The sequence below is a fragment of the Nomascus leucogenys genome, chromosome 4, assembly GCF_006542625.1.
Source record: "Nomascus leucogenys isolate Asia chromosome 4, Asia_NLE_v1, whole genome shotgun sequence".
In the NCBI taxonomy this organism is placed as follows: Eukaryota; Metazoa; Chordata; class Mammalia; order Primates; family Hylobatidae; genus Nomascus; species Nomascus leucogenys.
In genome coordinates this window covers 45,204,408-45,229,261 of record NC_044384.1, presented here as the reverse complement: position 1 = coordinate 45,229,261, position 24,854 = coordinate 45,204,408, and the positions used below count along the sequence as shown (strand labels likewise).

The following is a 24,854-nucleotide window of genomic DNA, read 5'->3' as shown; positions in this document are numbered from 1 at the left end:
AATGTGCTTTCATATAAGCACTGGGGCTTGTCCGTGGTGCTCTTCATGTTTAAAGTATGGACATTCTGCCAGTTCTTCTAGAGCAACGACACCAGGAAGCTGACAGTGAAGTGGAAGTTACATACAAGCTCATCATCTGCCATCTTTAGGGGGCCAATGGCCATGGCCAGACATAGCCCTCTTTTCATCTGGAGCTTGATTGTGGGCTCCCACCTCATCAACTTTGGCCAACATATTCCTGTTGTGTGTCAGCAGGGAAGGGAACTTGCCAGCCTTATTTAGGCCTGGGCCAAGGATCCGTGAGATGTGCTTGATCTGAGACTCCAAGGCCAAATGGTACCATACCTCTTGGCCAGCCTCTTGTTCTTGTCAAGTTTCAACAGCGCCTCCAGGTCCATACAGGGGATTCCACAACCTTGGCCTTGTCACAGTGCTGCTGGCCCCCAGGATACACACAGAGGAGTGGAAGTGGGTTGTGGACTTTAGCCCAATGATGCCCCAGAAGTGTTTGTCCTTCTTAGAGTCACAGTGAGCAATGGTCTGGGCCACACCCTGCAGGAGGCATGGCTGGGGCCGTCCAGGAACTTCACACACCCACATGTTTTTGGAAAGGTAGACCTGCAGAACAGCTTGAAGCCAACAGAAATACCTGTTTTTATTATTATTATTATTATTATTATTATTATTATTATTATTATTTTAACAGTCTCACTCTGTCGTCCAGGCTGGAATGCAGTGATGATGTGATCATAGCTCAAGGCATCTTCTAACTCTTGGGCTCAAGTGATCCTCCCACCTCTGCCTCCCAAGTAGCTGGGACTACAGGCACAAGCCACTATGCTCAGCTGATTTTTATTTTTATTACTATTTTTGTAGACATGGGTTCTTGCTGTTTTGCCCAGACCTTTCTATTTCCTGGCCTCAATTGATCCTCCTGCCTAAGCCTAGAAATACCTCTTAAAGTTTCAATTATCTCTAGTTACTTTATTGTTCATGATAAATGCCTGTTTTTCTTAATGTTATGGTAGTCTGGTTAAACAAGTCATAATATAATGCTTTTACTAAAATAGTACAACAACGCAGAAATAATTCTTTTCTATAGGTGTCCAGCTCCTCAGAGGCATAGCTGATACTGTATCTGCTGTGAAACATTTCTTCTCTCTTTCTAGAGTCTCCTTCCTGTAAGGTGAACTTCTTGTGAAGTTTCATTTTGATAAAATTCCATCACTCGTTTCTTGTCAAGCTTTTGAACTTCATCTTCCATCTTTGCATTTTCTGACGCACTCTTGCTTTGGAATGTTTTAATATAATGTATAAGCTTCTTTTAGTGAGTTTACTTGTATTTGATTACTTTTTCAAGAGTTTGTAAGGAAGTTTTTACTTGATGTTATACATGATTCTCAAAACTCCTCATCTAAGTTGTCTCTTATTTCTGACTCTCTTATTATATCCAACACCTAATGACCACTGTCCATTTCATCTCTAAGGACAGCAAACAAATCTGTCATCAACAAACATTCAGTCAAATGCTAGATCTGCTGTTCCTTCTCACGTATGATTTTTTCCAGACGTGGTCTTGAAATTTCAACCTCCTTTTTTCTATGTAAATTGAGACCACTCTGTCTTCCTTTACCTTTGTATAAAAGTCATTTTCCATTTTCCTAAAGATTGGATTTTTCATCGAAACTTTTCTTTAATACTATCTTTAGCTGTGTTTTACTTTTCTGGCATAAATTTCAAGATTATTCTGGTTTAGCTATTTGGGGTTGGATGGATTCTGATTTATCCTTCAATTACTGTGTTATAGCCTTTGTGTAACATAAACCATCACGCCATCTTCTTCTGGATAGTTAGATTTTTCTTCCCCATTTTCCCCTAGAAAGTCTATTTTAACCACAATAAAGAGTAGGACTAATCAGTTTTTAAATATCTGTCTCCAGACAGCATTTCAAACAACTTTATTTCAAGTCTGGCCTTCAACTAAGACATCTCCAGTGCTTAATGACCTCTCTTAAAATACCAGAGCTTGTCAGAAATTTTAAGTTTTTCTTCATCTGGAGCAGAAAACATTCCATGATGTTCTTTCTCCCTACATTTATAAAGCAAGCTTTAGTTCTATGAAACCCAATGAGAGCTGCCCATAGAACCATCTTCTGGGGAAAATCCTAGAGTCCTGATCCTGGGCTCAAACCTGCAGGCATAATGCTCGCAGTGCTGCACGGAGCCTTCAGAATAAGCCAGTGGTAAAGCTGTGTGCCTATTGCATGGCCTCTGTCACACAAGTGACTGCCACAGAACTGCCTCTGAGACTGTCCCATTGGTCACTGTAGTCTTCCAGGAACCCAGAAGATCCCACTCAGATCCCAAGTCAGCAACTGACAATCAAGACAAACTTGCAGGGAGGGAATCAAGGGTATGAACACATTTTTCCTCATCTTTGTTTCATCATGGAACACAAATAAATTGGTGGTATGTTTTTGTTTTTGCATTGTTTTTCATTTAATTAATTAATTATTATTTTGAGATGGAGTCTCACTCTGTCACCCAGGCTGGAGTGCAGTGGTGTGATTTCGGCTCACTCCAACCTCCTCCTCCCTGGTTCAAGTGATTCTCCTGGCTTAGCCTTCCAATTAGCTGAGATTACAGGCACATGCCGCCATGCCTGGCTAATTTTTATATTTTTAGTAGAGATGAGGTTTCACTATGTTGCCCAGGCTGGTCTCGAATTCCCAACCTCAGGTGATCTGCCTGCCTCAGCCTCCTGGAATTGCAGGAAGTGCTGGAATTGCAGGCGTGAGCAACCATGATCGGCTGTAAATTGGTGATATTTGTATGACAATCAGGGAAAATGGATGAGGTTGTTTATGACTCACTCCACCTAGAGGCTGCAAGGGACAAACAACCCATGTCTTGTCATACATGTGAACATTCTAACTTTGCTGGCTGTCAGAAAACTGTGTGCTGAGTCTCCCACATTTTGTTTCAGACTTCTAGGCTACAGCCTTAGAGATACAACTTGCCTTGAAAGGTTCCAAAAACTTCTCTGTCAAAACACACCCCAACCCAGTTTATTGTCGGTCAGTAATAGCATTTGTGTAAGTGTGTTGAAATAAAGGGCCTCAAAAGGGTTTCTGCTTGCCTTTAAACAATGATTATGGGTTTGTCTATTCTCACTTTAACTTTGTTCATTTTAGCTTTATGTATTTGGAAGCCCTATTTTTAGTTTTATGTCTTCTTGATGAATTGACCCTTTATCACCATGAAATATCTCTCTTTATCTCTGATAATATATTAATACTTTGTCTTGAAGTTTAACATATCTAATGTGTCTTACATAGGCACACAAATATTTTTATGGTATGTCTTTTACCATTTTTAAACTTTCAATCAATATATGTGTTTTTATATTTAAAGCATTTTTTAAATAAACAGCATGTAGTTTGGTCTTGGTTTTTTATTCAGTCTGATAATGGAATATTGAGTCCATTTACAAAATTTATTTTTAATTTTTTATTTCCATAGGTTTTTGGAGAACAGGTGGTATTTTGTTACATAAGTAAGTTCTTTAGTAGTGATTTGTGAGATTTTGGTGCACCCATCACCTGAACCCCATTTGTAGTCTTTTATCCCTCACCCTCTTTCCACCCTTTCCTGGTGAGTCCCCAAAGTCCATCGTGTCATTCTTATGCCTTTGCATCCTCATAGCTTAGGTCTCACTTTTGAGTGAGAACATATGATGTTTGGTTTTCTATTCCTGAGTTACTTGACTTAGAATAGTAGTCTGTAATCCCATCCAGGTTACTGCGAATGCCAATAATTCATTCCTTTTTATGGCGGAGTAGTATTCCATTGTGTGTATACGTATAAATATATGTGTGTGTGTGACATACCACAGTTTCTTTATCCACTTGTTGATGGATGGGCATTTGGATTGGTTCCACATTTTTGCAGTTGTAAATTGTGCTGCTATAAACATACATGTGCAAGTAATTTTTTTTTTTTTTTGTAGAATGACATTTTTTCCTCTGGGTGGATACCCAGTAGTGGGATTGCTGGATCAAATGGTAGTTGTACTTTTAGTTATTTAAGGAATGTCCACACTGTTTTCCATAGTGGTTGTACTAGTTTACGTTCCCACCAGCAGTGTAGAAGTGTCCCCTCTTCACTGCATCCACACCATAATCTACTGTTTGTTTGTTTTTTTTATTTTTTTATTATGGCCATTCTTGCAGGAGTAAGGTGGTATCACATTTTGGTTTTGATTTGCATTTCCCTGATCATCAGTAATGTTGAGCATTTTTACATATGTTTGTTGGCCATTTGTATATCTTCTTTTGATAATTGTCTATTCATGTTCTTAGCCCACTTTTTGATGGGATTGTTTGTTTTTTTCTTGTCAATTTGTCTGAGTTCATTGTAGATTCTGGATATTAGACCTTTGTCAGATGTATACATTGTGAAGTTTTTTTTTTCCCCACTCTATGGGCTGTCTGCTTACTCTGCTGACTGTTCCTTTTGCCATGCAAAAGCTCTTTAGTTTAATTAAGTCCCGCCTATTTATCTTTGTTTTTATTGCATTTGCTTTTGGGTCCTTGGTCGTGAAATTCTTGCCTAAGACAATGCCTAGAAGGGTTTTTTCAATGTTATCTTCTAGCATTTGTATAGTTTAAGATCTTATTTAAGGCCTTGATCCATCTTGTGTTGATTTTTATACGTGGTGAGAGATGAGGATCTAGTGTCATTCTTCTACATGTGGTTTGCCAATTATCCCAGCACCATTTGTTGAATAGGGTGTCCTTTTCCCACTTTATGTTTCTGTTTGCTTTGTCAACGATCAGTTGGCTATAAGTATTTGGGTTTATTTCTTGGTTCTCTATTCTGTTCCATTGGTCTATGTGCCTATTTTTATTCCACTACCATGCTGTTTTGGTGACCATGGCCTTTACATTTAATGTAATGTTTACTGTCATTAGATTTAAGTCTACCATCTTGGTATTTGTATTCTATTTGTCACATCTGTTTTTTGTTCCTATGTTCCTTATCTGTTTGTTTTCCTTTGAGCTAATTAAATATTTTATTATTTCATTTTATCTCCTCCATTGATGTTTTCTACTATACCTCAGTGGAGTGTTTTTACTTTTCATTGTTGTGTCTTAAGATTGCACACATGCGTCTTTATTATTGTTTACCTTTAAATAATATTACAAAAATAACCATGTAAGAAACTTTAAAAAGTATAATTCTATTTACTTGCTGTCCTTTGCTTTCTTCTGGTCATGTATTTTATTTACTTATAGGTAATGGCATAAAATGTGTTACTATTTTTGCTTTAAATAGTCACAGGTTTTTAAAATGTGAATAGATAGGTAGGTAGATGATGATAGATATGTAGGTAGGTAGATAGATGGTAATTTTTAAAAGGTCTTTTATACTTACCCAGATATTTAGTCATTTATCCACTCTAATAATTTTCAGTTCTTATAGATTCAGGCTTCCAGCAGGAATTCACCTTGAAAACTTTCCTTGTCTCTTGTAGTACGTATTTGCTAAAAATAAACACACTCAACCTTTCTCATCTTATTTCACCCTCATGTTGAAAGATATATTTGTTGAACATAGAATTCTAGATTAAGAGTTGCTTTCCTTTAATACTTTGCAGATATTGCATCGTCTTAAGGCAGTCAGTATTTTAGTTGAAAACTCAGATATCGTTCCTAAGGTTGTTGCCTGTGTGAAATGTCTTTTTCCTCTGGCTGCTTTTAAGATTTACCCTCTATCCTTGTTTTTCAATAGTTTAATCACAAAATGCCTCAATGTGTTGGTGGTGGTGGTGGAGTTTGTTTTGTTTGTTTAGTTGTTTGTTTTTGAAAATTCTTGCTTTGGTTTTACTTAACTTTTTTCATACATGGGTTGATATCTTTTACCAGTTTTGGAAATTGTTCACCTATCATCTTTTCAGGTATTTCTTCTCCTTGATTTTCTCCCTGCTACCTTTCTGAGGCTCCAATTACAAATATCTTAGATCATTAGATATTTTCTTACAGTCACAGGATTTCTGTCCCATTTTCTTCACTCTTTTTTTTCTCCAGTGTTTCAGTTTGATGATTTTATTGACATGTCTTAAATATTACTGACACTTTCTTCTGCTGGGTTCAGTCTGCTGTTTGACTCACTGAATGAATCCTTCATTTATTATACCTAATTTTTATTTTTATCATTTCTATTTTGCTCTTTTTGATAATGCCCATATATCTATTGAAATTTCCCAATGTTAATGCATGCTTCTCACTTTTTCATTATATCTTTTTAACTTATCTATCATAATTTTTAAACAAATCTCTGCCTGCTATATCCAACATTTGAGCCACCTGTGGGTCTGCTTCTAATGTTTATTTTTTATTTCATAGTCAGATTTTTCAGCTTCTTCATGTGTTTTATAATTGTTTATTGTATGTCAGTGGGTAAAAGCACAGAAGTAAATAATATTTACTCCCATAAAAGGGCTCATCCCTTTCTCTATTTGGCTGCTAATGTGTGTGGGGTCGGGTGATGCAGGGAAACTGGATTAATCTAATATGATTAGATATGAATGTAAGCTTTGCTATAGCTTTAGTGTGATTTGTCATTGGCTTTAGATGTATTTGAGGAAGAAATAGAAATTTATCTTTCGGAAGACTGAGAGTAGCATTGCCTCAGAGATGTCTGCATACTTAAAGCCTACCTGCCAATATTTCTGGACCACGGGGGATCTCCTTCTTCTTTACACTCCAGCACCCAGCTTTCCAGGTGTATGGATATCTCTTTTCACTTCTGGAGAACTGCTACTGTGCACTGAATAAAGACCTGTGCACCTTGAGGGGATCTCCATCAACTCTCTTGCCCTGCCCCAGCCTGTATCAACCACCCCCAAATATTCAGTGATGATCTGTGGAAAGGAGTTAACAGGCAGGCATGGATTCTCTCTGTGGTTGGGGGGCCTCAGTGTTCTAATCTGTGGTACCTTTCCACTTGCAACTGTTCAAAGTGTGTTAAGGCCGGGCGTGGTGGCTCACGCCTGTAATCCCAGCACTTTGGGAGGCCAAGGCGGGCAGATCACGAGGTCAGGAGATTGAGACTATCCTGTCTAACACAGTGAAACCCTGTCTCTACTAAAAATACAAAAAAAAATTAGCCGGGCATGGTGGCGTGTGCCTGTAGTCCCAGCTGCTGGGGAGGCTGAGGCAGGAGAATGGCGTGAGCCTGGGAGGCGGAGCTTGCAGTAAGCTGAGATCGCGCCACTGCACTCCAGCCTGGGCGACAGAGCAAGACTGGGTCTCAAAAAAAAAAAAAAAAAAAAAAAAAGCGTGTGTTAATAGCTGTGCTGGTTGTCCTTACCCAGCTCTGTGGCAAAGGTGCTCCACCTGTTGCTGTGTTCTCAGGAGTGACAACAACTATACAGTTCTCTCCAAGAAAAGGTTAACCTCACTTTGAAAATTAATTTATTTGGATTTCTTTGTGTCTTCAGCTCTCCAATGTGTTTTTTTAAAATATGATTTTGAGACTTTTTGTTGTTAAGGACAGATAAATTTGATAGAGAAGAGAAAGTGTGGGAAGGCACACAGTTACTTTTAGAGCACTGCACTATAAATATGGGGGCCATACGGCAGTCAGGCATGCCCCTAGTTTTTTTTTTTTTTTGAGAAGGAGTCTTGCTCTGTCACCAGGCTGGCGCACAGTGGCATGATCTCGGCTCACTGCAGCCTCCACCTACCGGCTTCAAGTGATGATTCTCCTGCCTCAGCTGCCCAAATAGCTGGGACTACAGGTGCCCACCACCATGCCCAGCTAATTTTTGTAATTTTAGTAGAGACAGGGTTTCACCATGTTGGCCAGGATGGTCTTGATTTCTTGACCTCGTGATCTGCCCACCTTGGCCTCCCAAAGTGCTGGGATTACAGGCGTGAGCCACCATGCCCAACCCTGCCCCTGGTATTTTGTAGGATCTGAGGCACAAATACAAATAGGGACATACAAACAATATGTCTAAATATTTAAAAGCTATAACGCAAACTCATAAATTATTAAACCAAATATGTTTTCCTACCTTAATACGTGTATCTTCATAATGATTTTTAAGGCCAAGTTCAAATTGAAATTCTGTTAAATGTGGCTGCTCAGAGAGAGAGAGAGAGCACCCAGACACTCTGCCTTCTCTTCCCATCCCTAGTTCTGTCCTGTATCTGAAAGGGCCTTGCACTAAGGTGTGTGTGAACACCTTAGCTCATTCTTCCAAGATTGACTCCTACCGCCTACATCCACATCCCCACAAACAACCACTCTTCAACTACCCTTAAGTCTTTAAGGTGTGTATACTAGAGGCAGGTTCACCTTGGGAAGACAGACCTGGATGCAGTCTCAAGGCCTTTTGAGCAGGAAACTCCAGAGTCTCACATGCTCAGAGCTTGGTTCGAAGAGGGACACTGGTTTTTCTTCTAACTCATAGCTCTTTGGGGATGACATAGAAAGCAGAGGAAGACTACAGCAGCAAGGCCCGCTAATGTGTGAGGCCCAGGGCAGCCCGTCCCCACAACCTCCCAACCCCCTTGACTGTGTCTTAGGGCAGTACTGATGGCAACAGAATAGTTTGGAGCTAGATGAGCAGACCACATAGAGAGGGCAAATGTGGCAAGAAAGTAAAGGATGCCAAGAATAACCTGTGATTCTCTCCTCAGGGCCAACTCTTACAGTTGGATAAATAATTGAATGTGTATATCTCTAAGTGTAAAAGGTAGCTTCAGTGTTGATGGGATACTCTTGAAGAAATAGGGTACAATATTTCAAGAAGACTAATGTCTCCAGACTTACATATTATAAGGAGCCAAACTAGTATGTAAATGATTCAAGACAAACCTTACCTCAAATAACAAAATACACAAATGTGGTCCATATGCGAATCATCATGACAACTTGAAAGGGAAATTAGTTCACTATTAGATTTTACATTGTCTTCTAACAAAAAGCAAATATAAAATGACTGCTAAGTAAATTTACTAGTCTTGACCAGGTTATGACTTAATAGTTTAGGCAGAACTTCAATTACAAAAGAAATGTATTTTCACTTTTTGAGATAGATAGTTTTGCCTAGGAAGGAATTATTTATAATTCCTGTGTCCATGTGTTCTCATTGTTCAGTTCCCACCTATGAGTGAGAACATGCCGTGTTTGGTTTTTTGTCCTTGCGATAGTTTACTGAGAATGATGATTTCCATTTTAACAGAGATGGAATGAATGAGTGGTACGTGTTTTAGCTAAACAGAGATGTAGAAGCCCAGGTGTCTGCAGAGGAGATGCCAAAAAGAAACAAACGGAAGCTCCATTGAGAACCCTCGAAAGACTCAAAGACTGGAGGCAAAAAGGATTGCTGATGCTGAGGGACAGACTTGAGGCTGAAAACAGGACTGTTTGAAATTCTTAACAAGAACAACTGGACTCCCAAATCCCCTCCTCAAGTCTTTGCAGCCTGACAACTACCCCTCTCTCACCCTGTAAGAGAGATGGTGGGGTATTATTCTCTGGAGTAACTTAACTATAGAGGCTACAAGCTTAGCATTACTGGGGACAGTGGCAGATAAGGGTGAGATACAACATAGAAATCTGGGAGACTAAGTAGAAATCTGCATTCCGAGTAGTAACAAACTCTCCTTTCCCTTCAAGCCTTCTTAGGTGGCTTAGCTCCCAGGACACTGGCAACCAGGCTGTACTTCCCAGGCGGAACATTGGAGGGGGCACCTTCCTAGAGGGTCTGACTACCCGAGGGGGAAGAAATCTTGCTATTCTTGAGGGCATTTCGGTGAAACAACTCAGCTTTGTCTAATGGTTTTATGGTAATGTCCTGGAGCCCATAATACATTGCTTGAGCAGACAGCTAAAGAATACCAGATACGGAGGAAAGTCTCCAACAAAAAGAGACCAAAGCAAGCTAACCAACAAGAAATTGAAGGAAACAAAGACTCTGGAGAGAACAGAAAGCTGTTACATGTAGCTTTAAAAAGCTGAAATGTGTATTATAGATAGTAAAAAATAAATTGTGTTCATGAAACTAAACATGGTGCTATGAAAAGGGAGAAATTAGAGAAAATTAAATTCTTAAAAATTAAAAATGTTAGGTGAAATAATATAATCAACAGAACAAAGATGAGAGACTCTTCTAGAGATAGATGACAAAAAGAAGATAAATAGAAAAGATAATAACATTAGAGTTTGAGTCTCAAGGTTAGTTTCAGAATGAAAGAACAGAAGAAATAGAGGTCAGAAATTGCTAAAAGTACATAACAAAATTTCCTGGAACTGAATAAATGAGTAAAAGTCCCTGAATTTCAAACATAATCAACTGGGGGAACTCGTGCCTATCACATCAAATATACTGTTATGAGACAATAGAACACCAAGGATAAAGAAGAAATCATAAGTGTTTTCAGAGAGAAGAAGGAGGGAGGGAAGAGGAGAAGGAAGAAATGAACAAGCAAGGAAAGGAACAAAGAAAGACAGTCTGTCCCCCCCAGGGTATAGAAAAAATACAACAAAATCTTTAGTTTTTATTTTATTTTATTTTTTTTTTTTGGAGACAAGGTCTTTATCTGTCACCCAGGCCTGGAGTGCAGTGGTGTGATCACAGCTCACTGCAGTTTCAAACTCCTGGGCTCAAGCAATCCTTCCATCTCAGCCTCCCTACTTGCGAGGGTCCCAGCTACTTGCTGGGACCACAGGTCAATGCCACCATGCCTGGCTAATTTTTTTTTTTTTTTTGTAGAGAGGGGGTCTCACTATATTGCACAGGCCAAAAATCTTTATTTCTTTTATACTGAAGATAACCCATATGTTTTGCAAGCATGTTATATTGGTTGTTACTGGGGCTTTATAACCACTTAAAGACAAAACATCCTTAACTTGGTGAGTTTAATTTAGGAGAAAATCAAATGCTAAAACAGACACTCCTGAAAAAATGTATTTCCTTAGTCAGTCAGTCCTCTTTCATTTTCTTTGTTCTCCTCTGCACTCTACATAGTGTGAAATGCTGTGCCTGTTCTTTGTGCTTCCAATTATTTCTCAATATAAAATAATTAAAATCTGCTTTGAAAAATAACTATATGTAATCTAATACAAAGTTTATATAAAATATATTTGATATAAAGTATAGATTTACACATTTTATGTATTCTGAACTTATATGCATATCTCATTTGAAGTTGACAACAACTCTTTGAAGTATTATTATTCTCATTGTAGGGATGAAGAAATAGTGGCCGTTGGTGGTGGACCTCTCCCAGGTTGTGTAGCTAACAAGGGATAAAGACCAAATGGAATCTTTATTTTCAGAGTTTTGGTCTACTTGGGCCAAACACTTTCTAATTAATAAAAAGGCTAATCTTTATCAAAAGCATACATATAACTTTAAAACTTCCAGATCACATATACAGGATGACCAACTCTGGTTTGTCTGGGACTTTCCTAGTTTCAGCACTGAAAATCCTGTATCCCAGGAAATCCCTCAGGCCCAGACAAAACAGAATGTCTGGCCACTTTACATTCAGCAGTCAGTCCAAGAGACTGTAATAGATACCCATCATGGGAACTGAGAGAGACACAGGGAAGGAAATGCAAGTAGAAGAAAATGATCCAGAAAGTTTGTATAGACAAGAGTAAAACTGATTTCTTACCCTATCAAAGAAGACCACTTGTAACAACCACCACAACCCAGCAATTGGCACCAACTTTTCAAAAATGTTTATGTAACCAAATGTATCTATAGATTTAAGATTGATGACTATATCATGAAGTGTCCCAAAGACACACAAACTTGGTACTACCATATCTTGAAAAGTAAAACCTCTCTTAAGTGTTTTATGAGAAGAAATCACAAAACACTCAGACAGATATCCTAGGGCCAAATATCCTAAACCTCTTTTTGAGATCTTGATCTCCTCAACGTCTGCCTCACTGAAGTAGCTGCTCCCCAACCCAGCTTACAGTCTGCCCCCAACCCCCTACCTATAGTACGCCAGATTCTGTTTCCTGCCTGCTCTTCTCTCATTCTCACCATCTTAAGAGTGTTCTTTTTCTTGGATATTTCCCTCCTTGCCCTTTCTTAAAACCAGCATAAGTCCCATTAATCTTCTTCTATGTCTCTTTAGACATTAAAGAGCATCTTCATCCCCTTATGCTCCTCTCCCCTATAAGCTCCTGCAACAAAGATCCAGAGAACTAGAGATGCCTCTTCAAAGATGAGGAGGAGGGTGAGGAATGAGGAAATGATGCAATTATTCCTACTTGAATATTACAGTGTGTGTGTGCGCATGTGTGTGCGTGTGTGTGTGTGTATAGATTATGAAGGTAAAATAATGTCATTACAGAAAATTTACAAAAAATGAATTAAGATTTTTCATAAAGGATCCACAATCATTTTGGTAGGAATTTTTTAGCCTTTATCTTCCTCTCTGGTGCCTACAGGTGTTCTAATATAGTTGAAATCATGGTGCACATACACATGCAAGCTGATTTTTAACCTAAGTAAGCATTAGCCTATGCCATTCTGTTTTTTATCAAAACTATCATTGTTCCCCATTATTTGCTATCAAATATATTAATTATATTTTATATTAATACTATACTAATTATATTTATACTATACTAATTATATATATAATACTAAGTATATTTTGTAATTAGCATATTTGTACATACAGCCCTTTGCATGATTACAGTTATTTTCATGTGACAGGCATATATAACAGGTGTCCATTTCAACCAATTTTTAAGTTTATTGGCATTTAATAGGATTATATGTAGCATGCTGCTGTGGTTTTCTGTTTTTAAAATGTATGTATGTAAGGTATACATGATGTTTTGATATACTTATTTTGATATATATAGTGAGGTGATTACTACAGTTAAACAAATTAATATTCCATTGTTTCCTATAGTTACTTTCATGTGTGTGTATGAGCACGTTTGTGTGAGTTAAGAGTACCTAATAATCCACTTTGGGAGGTCGAGGCAGGTGGATCATGAGGTCAGGAGATCGAGACCATCCTGGCTAACACGGTGAAACCCCATCTCTACTAAAAAATACAAAAAATTGGCTGGGTGTGGTGGTGGGCACCTGTAGTCCCAGCTACTTGGGAGGCTAAGGCAGGAGAATAGGATGAACCCAGGAGGAAGAGCTTGCAGTGAGCCGAGATTGCACCACTGCACTCCAGCCTGAGCAACAGATCCAGACTCTGTCTCAAAACAAAACAAAACAAAACAAAACAAAACAAAACAAAACACCTTAATTTACCCCCTTGGCAAATTACCAGTATACAATATAATATTATTAACTGTAGTCTTCGTGCTATATGCTAAACCTCTATGCTTAACTATATAACTCTCTTTTTGTACCTTTTGATCTATATCTTCCCATTTCTGCCTGCTCCTGGTAACTATTGCTTTACTCTATTTCTATATATTTGATTTTTTTAAAGATTCCACATATAAGTGAGATCATGCAGGATTTGTCTTTCTGTGCCTGGCTTATTTCATTTGGCATAATGTCCTCTATGTTTATCCATGTTATGGCAAATGGCAGGATCTCTTTTTTGGGGGCTGGATAAGATTCTGCATATGTATATCACAATTTCTGTATTCATTCCTCTGTCAGTGAACACTTTGGTTGTTCCCACATCTTGGTTATTGTGAATAATGCTGCGATGAGCATGGAAGTGCAGATACCTTTAGGAGTTGGTGTATTTCCTTTGGGTATATGCCCATAAGAGAGATTGCTGGGTATACTTTTAAGTTGATTGGCATTTAATAAGATAATAAATAGCATGCTGCTGCTTTGAATCTTCCATATTTATCTGTGGAGCCCCTGTTTTCTAATGCAGTTTATGTATAGTTTTTCTACTTTTTCTTGGACAGTGTCTATTTTAATTACTTTTAAATGACTTGGATGTATTAATGTTTTCTCTTTTAACAAAAATCACAATTATACCCCAAATTATTTTTGCATAAAAAGTATATGCTTTTAAAAATAAATGATATGACAAAAATATCAGCTATAAAACTATCACCATGAGAATACTGCCTGTCCTAGTCTTTTAAGGATATTTATTAGGGAGGAAAAAATAACAGAGGTCATTTGCTTTTCAGTGACCAGGTTCTTCATACACATGGATGTCTCACAGATCAGCTAAGGCCTGTGTTTGAACACCTTGGTCACCCCTGCAAGGAGCCTGCTACCAGCATTTGCCATCCACAGAAGTGTACTAATAGAGTCTTTCTGGAGAATGGAGGAGAGATTAACTTCTTGTTCATGATAAATCAAGGGTATCTGATTTGCCTGTTACATGCCCAGTTTTCTTTGGAAGCAAGCCCTAGAAGCTATTTTTCTGATCTAATCCTAATTCTCACGTTAGTGCTTATGAAAGAGAAAAACAACATTTACTCAAGATAAAGACTGAGCTCTAGCCATTATAAATCTTATCAATTGCCTTGTGAAGGTTAGGGGGAAAAAGAAGGAAAAAAATGATTGTGCTCACTCACACTTGCATCTGGACTAATGTTTCTATTCCCGTTGCAGAGTGTTCTGAGATTTCTAAGACTGGCACAAATGGAAATAGCAGCAGAGATAAAGTTGGGAACCTTAAGAGATATCTGACTGATGACTGTTGCACTATAAAGAGTGGCCAGTAACAGTTCAATAAGGAAAATTGTTATAGTTTACTCGTTACTGGGAAATATTAGCAAATCTAAACATTTCATTTTTTTTCTATTTTCCTTATAAGCCACCAAGATCAGTAGAAGTGCTCTTAACAAATATTTGCCATGTTAATATTTAGAATCACACACATGCATACATACATACATACATAAGATGTATAATGATTTTTTGGCTTCAGTAAAGGTACTTGGTACATAATATACATTCTATATAATATTTTGGTTAATTGCCTGAAGAGAAGTGTGTTTTTCCCAAGACAAATACAAAACATATTTATCTAAGATGTAGGCCAACAAATAACCATTTTCCATAGGTTAAGATATACACTTGCGCATGAGCAGTTCTTCAGTCTCAACAACCATTTTTTGAGTATCAGTTATGTGCTGGTGCTCACTCTGAGATACAACAGAGGTGAACAGAGCAGCTGAATGTGAACCATTGATGGCCGCACCTCTGTCCACCCTTCTTAGTTCATTTGTGTTTTGACACCATCCGTTAGCCTTGGGAAGGCATGTTTTTGACAGAGGGATAACAAAACACAGGGACAGAAATGTGTACTTTCTGGACTATTGGGTTATTTCTTCCCATTTATTTGTGAAGTCATTAGAATGCCCGTCTATCAGCATTACATAGAGCCTGCAGTTTCCCTAAGAAACTGTCAACTTTGGGGACAAAACTAAGGAAAGTTTCTTACTCCTCTGTTTCTATCTTTTGATCTTTTTAAAAGACATCTAGTAACAAAGTTAGGCTAAAAGGCTAAATGCTGGTAAGCCACCAATCTACATGGGGCATCAAAATATCACTAAGATAGGCTAGTAATATGATGCCAATTAATCAAGTTTTCCCTCATGGTTTCTTAAGATGGTATTGCTCTAGATATGGTAAAATATAACCTAAAATAGAAGATTCAAAACCATCCACAAACAAACAAAAACAGAAAGCTTGCTTTCTGGCATCAACGTTTTGCCGCTGAATATTTTTGAGATGTCCACGTAAGTTCCAAGGAGCAGCTGCAGCCACACCACCACCATGAACCAGCCAGCTGACAGTTGCCTAGAGTTGGCAGCCACGGCTAGCTGAAATTTGGAAACCCCAAAATGCTTAGGGCTAAGATGTGTCCAATTACCAAAATTATAAAGCCTTCATTAGGCTTTTGAAGAAGTTGTGTGGTCTGTAGAATTGCATGTTTTGAACATAAAGAGGTTAGTTATTTTCAGAGGCAGCAGATCTTTTGGCCCCCGTGACCATTAAATATTAATAAATATTAAACAAATTAATTAATGGTGATTTAAGGGGACCCCATATTGTTAATTCATGTCAGACTCTATTTGATGAAATGTATCTTTTTCCTTGTTTCCATTCACTCAATTTCTCTTCTTTCAGATATACACGTGTATAACACACACACACACACACACACACACACACACACTCATTTTCTTTTCCAGTCCGCACTCAAGTTTTGCAAGACAGTCCTGAAAAAGAAGTTTCAGTAGGAAGATAGAAGTGTTTTTTGCACTCTCTCCTGTTGTTTGGTTGAAATCAGTTTTTCCACAAGTCTTACAGCAAGTTTTTCTCTAACAGAATATGCACAGATTGAACAGTTGCCCTCCAAAACACTGGCAAGCAGGCAGCACAATGATTTCTTCTTCTAACGGATCCCAACTCATTTACTAAGACTCATTCAACTTTTACCAAAAAATTTGTCATTTCCCTTTCTTTCTACAGCCATTGCCATCCTCTGTAAAATTATATGTGGATATTAAAACTTAAATGCTGTCCTACAATAAAAATATTTTTAATGCCCTCCTCAAAGTTAAGAAAAAAAGTTTACTTATTTGTATTTTGTGCACCTGGGAAGTTATTCACGCCGAGTAACAGTACAAAACTTGAGCTGCCTTGCTTTCTGCTTCCAGGAATGCCAATCAGAGAACATTCTTTTTCAGGCAGCCAAGTTTGGAAGTCAGTTGGTTTCTGGCAGTGAGTAGGGGGAGGGGATGGCAGGGGAAGCATAGTGAGTCCTCGGGCTGATGTTCAGCTTTCAAGTGTTTCCGTAATATCCATCAATGAAAGCATCTCCTTTTACCCACGTAGAGACAGGTAAAAAGACAGCTGAGTAAATCAGCATTAGATGTAACAGCGGAAGCTCAGTCAGAGGGAGGGGGGAGGGAGGGCGCATGAAAGCCTGCCATTGGCGAGCTTACCAAAGGCATCTGCCAGTGGGACTTCAATGGAATGTGAAACCAAATCATTTTCAAGTTAAAGATAGACACAGTACACACCAGGATCTAGAGGCTGGATTTCATACTCATAGCTCTCCCTAGAATTTCAGGGAGTTCTGTTATGATCTCTGTTGTAATTAACAATTTGGTTCAAGTTTGTTCTTTAAATGAATATGCTAAGAATTCACATATGTTCTGGATGTACTGGAATTAAAAGGATTTAAGAGATCATGGTGTGCATGTTCTAGGGTAAGTGAAAAGATTGGTTTTTAAAGTGCATCGCTTTTCTGGGACGGTTAATGTTGAATTTTTCTTTTTATCTGTGTGAATGAAAAGGTGATAGTAAAGATTTTTCAGTGTTGTAGCTTGCTTACCGTTCTTAAGATACTTGGTATTTTACATTTTGTGCAGCAGAAAGAGGATTTTCACTTAGTTTTGAAATTTACATTGCAAGTCTGTAACTTCAGTTTTGACTTTATCCTTATTTGTTTTTTCCTCTGTTCTCTTAAGCACTATGAGTTTACTGAGTTACAATCTCAATAGTTTTATGTCACAACACAGACTGAATGTTACTGTGTCTATTATGCCATTGGATGAAACTGTATTATTGTGAGATGGAGTTCAGTTTCCCCTGCATGGTATTAAGTCACTTCCCAATTTGAGAAACAAAAAAAAAAAAGGAAAAAGGAGAGGAAAGGTGCTCTAAAGGTGGCCTAAAACTGCGTAAGGAGCCTTTAGAACATATTCTACTTTTTAAAAAGCAACTGAGAAAAAAATAGGCACTTTTCAGGAAAAGAATAATTAATAGAAGTTATTTTTTAGTGTTACCTCATTAATTCCAAGCAGGTTCCCCTCCTTCAAAAAAAAAAAAAAGCTGATATTTGCTAAGTGGATGGAGGCGTTCTGATTTTACAGAGCTTGAGAGAAGACAAGGGAGAGGAAGAGTTGTCTGATGTAGCCATTGTCGCACTGTTTTAGGATTTCAAACTTCTTCTTGAAAAGAATGACAAACTTTAGTTCTCTTCATGTTTTGCCCATGTATAGGTTTTGTTTCTTGTTTTGTCAAATGACCTCTCCCTCTGCTCTTAGAGACAGCTTTTCCAAACTTGCACAGCATTCCTTCTGAATAAATACTGTCCATAATAGTCACAGAGTACATGGTGTGAATTGGAAATTCTACTTTATATGGGGAAAATAAATCTGCTGATGCTGTTATTACAGAGTGCACAGATGAACAGTTGTTAAATGTAACTGGCCAGTTTTTTGTCTTGTCAAATAGGCCAGATTCTAATGAACTAAGTTGGCTAAACTAGGTACAAACAATGAAAGGCTTATTATGGATTTTTCATTCAACTTTGATGAGAATAAGTAATATACTGTGTCACTCTTCTAAAATGAAAAATGGGCATTATATTGATAAAGTCATTTGATTTTACAACTACTAAGTAATCTAGTGAGGCCAAGCAAATGTGAAGTTGGCAGAGCTCAGTTCTGATGCCCCTTTCCTCCTTTCTCTGTCCAATTTTCCCTCCCTCTCAGTCCTCCTTATCCCTCCAGATCCCTGATGAATATGACTACTCAGCGCCCCCCTTTTCTTGTCAAGCAAGACCTATACTCAAGAAAGAATCTGACTTAAGAGAGTTTTAAAGTCAATGAACTAAGTCCCCCAGTAATATTTGCTTTTCAGTGTAAATATCTGACCTTGTGACAGTTAAGACAATTTGTTAAATGATAGTTAACCTTGGGTAATACTTATAATTAACCCCTTTAGGTTGCAAACAATTGCAGTTAATTTTCATTTCCTCATAATCAGGTGTTAACTTTGTAAATTTTCTGTGGTCACATTGGATGCCTTGTGACATTGTATTACCAGTTGTATACTGAATGGTTGACAATAAGAATGAACCTGGCAGAAATCACAGGTGCTTCCAAGAAGTTTGTGAATGCATGCACCTGGGTGCTCACCATACACTCAGGTACACACACTAACACATGTAGGCATACCTTTTATGTAACTAATATGTTTTTTATTGAATTATAAAATAAATGAAAATATGTTAGGCTTACCAGTGTGGGATTTGGATTTTTTTCAGTGTGTCAAAAAAAAAACACAAAAAAGAATACAAAATGTAAAATTCTAAAATGAAGAATGTTAAACTATGTGGCCAAATAGTGTTGACAGAAAAAGAGACAAATACTTCTCTACTACTATTATATCACTTTTATAGTTTCTAATTCTTGTATAAAATTGTCAATCTTAGCTTTTATTCCTTAGAACATCCTAAGCGTAGTTTTATAATCTATTTCTGATAATTATAGTATCTCAAGTGTTACTGGATTTGTTTCTATTATTACTCTTCCTGCTAGTTCTCATTCATGGTGTCTTAATTTCTTGGTTGCTTGGATATCTTTGACTCTGTGCTGGAAATGCATTTTAAAAATTACATTATAATTAAAGATCATAAGAGTAAGTTGAGATCTAAGTGATAATGTTTTCCACCAGAGAAGACTTTGGTTTGCTTCTGCCAGGCACCTGGGGGCGGTATCAGACCAGAATCATCTTAGACAAAGTACAACTCCTGATGTTACCTGAATCACCTCTGTGACAAGAAGGCTGCAAATCAGTGAGAGGAATGGTAGGTTCACTCCTCCTCTAAAGGAGAGTATGACCTTTCATGACACCAGTATAAAGCTGGATTAGTTAATTAAAGCCCCACCTGAGGGCCAAGGACTTTGACTTTTCTATGTAGCACAGAAAGCTACTTGAAGTATAAAGCTGGATTCTCAGATCTTTTTTCCTGATAGTCATATGCCCAAGGGCTTTTAAAAGTGACCTCACCTCTCTGATTTCTGATCTTCTAAGTTTTCATGTGCCAAATCTTCACCATCTTGTTAAAGGCTCTTTGCTGTTTCTTGTTTGTTTGGTTGGTTTTTTGTTTTGTTTTGTTTTACTCTGTTGCCCAGGCTAGAGTGCAGTGACATGACGTGATTGATCTCTGCTCACTGCAACCTGTGCCTCTTGGGTTCAAGCGATTCTCGTGCCTTGGCCTCCCAAGTAGCTGGGATTATAGGCACATGCCACCATGCTTGGCTAATTTTTATATTTTTAGTAGAGTCGGGTTTTCAACACGTTGGCCAGGCTTATCTCGAACTCCTGGCCTCAAGTGATCCACCTGCCTCAGCTTCCCAAAGTGCTGGGATTACAGGCATGAGCCACCATGCCCAGCCTCTTTACTGGTTTTATATCTCAAATATCTTTACTTATTACATCGGGTATATCAGTCCAGATTCTGTCATTACTGTTACCAGTTATGGAAATTCATCCTACTGCTATTATAATTATTTTTTTACACTCTTCATTCTAGAGAAGATATCAAAGTTTGCTGATACCATTAATAATTTCAGATAATTTTTCTGATTTTATTTTTTAGTTGTAACCTGATATATTTAGACTTTTTGGAGAAAATTGCATATGCATGCTGATTGAAAGATTCATGTTTTCTGACTTTATCTGAGCTGTCAACACCACTTAACAGTTCTTTTTTTTACTTATACATTAAATTATGGGATACATGTGTGGAACGTGCAGGTTTGTTACATAGGTATACATGTGCCATGGTGGTTTGCTGCACCCATCAACCCATCATCTACATTAGGTATTTCTCCTAATGCTATCCCTCCCCTAGCCCCCAATTCCCCGACAGGCCCCAGCGTGTGATGTTCCCCTCCCTGTGCCCATATATTCTCGTTGTTCAACTCCCACTTATGAATGAGAACATGTGGTGTTCGGTTTTCTGTTCCTGTGTTAGTTTGCTGAGAATGATGGTTTCCAGCTTCATCCATGTCCCTGCAAAGGACATGAACACATTGTTTTTTTATAGCTGCGCAGTATTATTTGTCCCTAGCTGGCCCCTTTCCTTGGCAATTTCTTTAACTTCTAATCCATCCCACAAGCATCCTTCACTCTCAGAAGTTGATTTTGACTCTTTCTGCTCTCTCTTGGCCTATATCCAGTATTAAGACATTTAAAAAATCATCTTAAATCCCGTGCTTTCCATTCTCTCTGCAGTTGCTCTACTTCAGGTCTTCATCATTTAATTTGGCTATTATATGGTCTTCCAGTTGTTCTACTGTCTCTAAGCTCCATCCACACCCTCACCCCGCCACTACACACACATCTTGCTGAAACCAACATACCTATCTTCTAAAAACCATAGACTTCAATTAATTGCTCCCCTACTTAAAAATCTTTAGTGGTTCATGACTCCCTTCAAAATAAAGCTTAGTGTCCTTAGTATGTCTTAAAAGGTCCATCACAAAGCCTTGACCCATTTCTCAATCATTGACTCCACTACTTCACCGGTTATCACCAACACTTCAGTCACATACAACGGCTGCCTCCACAATATGCCGTATACTGTCTTAGCTCTGTGCTAGTCTACCTTTCCCCACCTCCCCCTCAGAATGCCTATTGCTTCTCTCCTTTGTGGGAAAACCCTACTTTTCCTTTAAGGTTGGCCTCATAAGTCACCTTCACTGTACTTTCTGTACTTTCTTTTTAAGTGTATAGCTCACCCACTGTTCTGGGAGTCCCTAATGCCATGGCTTGTGTCTTACTCACTTTTTTATTCTCAGTAACTGACACATAGGAACCACTCAAAAAAATGTTTAAGAAATGAACAGATGACTATTCCAAAGAAGTTTGTTTCTGAGGAATTTCTTTTGTTAATATATTCTTTTCCATTCTAAACATCATTTTTTCTTTTCACCTTAGACTCTTTGTCTAGAATAGTGATCATTAGTAATCCTGTATGTCAAGTGGAGTCAGTAAAAACGTTTATTTGATTGGTTGTTGTCACTATCTTGGGGAAAAGGAATTCTCTATTTCCTTTTTTTTTTTTTTTTTTTTTTTTTTTACCAAATGTGATGTATAACTTGATTATTATGACTAGAGAGAGTAGAAGTTTAAGTATGGTCAATCAGCTGTTTATTATCAGAGAGATTCATAATCAAAAGAGTCATAGAGTGGGAAAGGTGACATATTTCAACAAGTCTAGTCCAGAATGTTAAATAGCACAATGGGAAAATGTCAGTGAGGCACAACTAAATGAAAATGATCTCATTGCACACAACCTCAGTTTCAACCATTAGAAAACACTGGGTTGTTTTCAAATCACAGTGCGGTGCTACAAAGAAAGCAGTTGAGTGTTTATGTAATACAATTTTGTGACCCTAATCTTCAAAGCTTGTGGAAAACTTTTCTTAAAATTTTTAAGGCCTTGGCCAGGCACGTTGGCTAACGCCTGTAATCAAGCACTTTGGGAGGCCAAGACAGGCGGATCAGGAGGTCAGGAGATCGAGACCATCCTGGCTAACATGGTGAAACTCCCATCTCTACTAAAAATACAAAAAAAAAATTAGCCGGGTGTGGTGGTGGGGACCTGTAGTCCCAGCTACTCAGGAGACTGAGGCAGGAGAGTGGCATGAACCTGGGAGGCTGAGCTTGCAGTGAGCCAAGATCGCGCGACTGCACTCCTGTCTGGGTGACGGAGCAAGACTCTATCTCAAAAAAAAAAAAATTTAAGGCCTTGAAGTGCAATTTGAATATCATCTTTCTAAAAGCCTGTGCTAAGCAAAGAAAAACTGTATTTGTTTATTAAACATTGAATATAGTTGATGGGAACCAGAGGAAGAGGAAATATAACTTATTAATTCCAAGGATGTTTAATTAATTTTATATTCTTTGGACCACTTATAAATTTTTACACATTTATTGTGAGGCTTTGATATGCCAACTTCTGAGATTTAGATAAATAAGAAACTTGGCTTATATGATTTTTCATACAGGACACTCCTACCTTCACAAAGGGAAAAGCCCCAGTATGGGTGGGGCCAAAATGTATCTTCAGAAAACATCTTTGAATTTAATGAAATGTTCAAACTCAGTGTTTGAGATCCCAGAATTCTTCATCACAAAATATGAAAGTATGATATTGGCCTTTGTTTTTTGCCTCATCTATAAAAGAATTCTGAACTAGCTCTTGAATAATGGCTGATTTCTAATCATAACTTCCAAATAGCTGAACTCATTTTTCTCATTAATTCAATAATTTGAGCTCCTACCTTTTGTTCCAACTGTGTAGACAATGAAATTACTTATTCACCCCCTTCACAGGACACTGGTACTGAAGGATATCGTGTTAAAGCAATGAATTTAATTAACAATTTTTTTTGTTGTTGAAAAGGGAAAACAAAACCCTCAAACCTGAAAAATTCCATATGCCTTCATTTTACTTTTTCTTATTACAGAAGCAATGTAGGAAAATCATGACTTTTCCTGTTTTTGGTTGTCGTTTTGTTTTCTTGTTGTTGTTTCCTTTTTGAAACAAAGTCTTGCTCTGTCGCCCAGGCTGGAGTACAGTGGTGCGATCTCAGCTCACTGCGGCCTCCACCTCCTGGGTTCAAACGATTCTCCCGCCAAGTAGCTGGGATTACAGGCACCCACCATCATGTCTAGCTAATTTTTTGTATTTGTAGTAGAGACAGGCTTTCATCATGTTGGCCAGGCTGATTCGAACTACTGACCTTAAGTGATCTGCTCGCCTCAGCCTCCCAAAGTGCTGGGATTACAGGTGTGAGCCACCATGTCCAGCCAACAAATTTTTTTATGTATCTTTCATTGATATTTTAAATGTATTTGTCCTAATCTCTACACATATTTAAAAAGTCATTTTGCCTTTCTCAACAACTAGTATTTTCTTCTCAGAAAGGTAAGTTAGAGGATAGTCTTGAGATTCTTAAAAAATCTCTTGTTTAGTAGATACTTTTATTACAGAAGAGCTTAAAGAGAGCTGAATAAATTCTGAAAAAAAAGTTAAGTCAAACTTTTTTATTACATTTTGAATTAAATCTTAATATAAAATAGAAATACATGTATTTGCATAAATAAAGCTGGACTTGGCATTTTTACAAAATAAAAATGATATAAAGATGACTCAGACACTCTGAATCATGAAAGTTTTGTAAACCTCTAAATATTTTAAAAACAGCAATAGAGTTACTTTATTTTTCTTTTTTAAGCCTCAGTTTATTTTTGGTACTCATTCCTATATAGTCTGATAGTTCACAGATTTATAGATGCTGAAACAATGAATTCACTGAATTAATCACAGTTCAGGAATACAGATGCCTTAATTAGTTTTTTAAAAGATAATATTTTTAATGAAATTTATCTTCCAATGCATATGAACTTCCAGGTCTTAGATTGTTCATTTCTACATATTTGTAGAATCATGTTTACTAACAAAAAGATATTTAACACCTCAGATAAATGCAGCAATTCTTCCAAGATGCATCCAGTGTTTGAAGTTATTTTGTAGGTAAGAGACATTTATTTTACGTATGATAAAACTAAGATGTAGGCCGGGCGTGGTGGCTCATGCTTGTAATCCCAGCACTTTGGGAGGCCGAGGCGGGCAGATCACGAGGTCAGGAGATCGAGACCACGGTGAAACCCCGTCTCTACTAAAAATACAAAAAAAATTAGCCAGGCGTGGTGGCGGGCGCCTGTAGTCCCAGCTACTCGGAGAGGCTGAGGCAGGAGAATGGCGTGAACCCGGGAGGCAGAGCTTGCAGTGAGCCGAGATTGCGCCACTGCACTCCAGCCTGGGCAACAGAGCGAGACTCCGTCTCAAAAAAAAAAAAAAACTAAGATGTAGACATATGAAGTGTTCCAGATATACTATGGGTGGTTTCCTCAGGTAAAAAACAACTCTCAATTTCAGTGACATACAGAAACCAGCTTTCCTTCTCACTTACACAATTTAGCCACCACGGATTAGCTTAAGGTTCTTCTTTACACCGCTATTTTAACCTGGAAATGACCCATTTTCCTT

At 37.9% G+C, this 24,854-nt stretch overlaps 1 protein-coding gene across 12 annotated transcripts in view; it reads left to right on the top strand.

Annotated features, from left to right (window-relative positions):
- Nucleotides 1-24,854, top strand: part of DTNA (dystrobrevin alpha) — a 393,764-nt gene that overhangs the window by 77,788 nt on the left and 291,122 nt on the right. For 2 of the 12 annotated variants that reach the window (XM_003261936.2, XM_003261945.3), the window contains exon 1: nucleotides 16,990-17,208. The exons of 8 other annotated variants lie outside the window; for them this stretch is intronic. The gene's annotated coding sequence lies outside the window, so the exon portion shown is untranslated. Of the gene's footprint in view, nucleotides 1-16,778; nucleotides 16,838-16,988; nucleotides 17,209-24,854 lie in introns of those variants that run through there. 2 more of the 12 variants (XM_030810582.1, XM_030810580.1) reach the window with 2 other exon arrangements.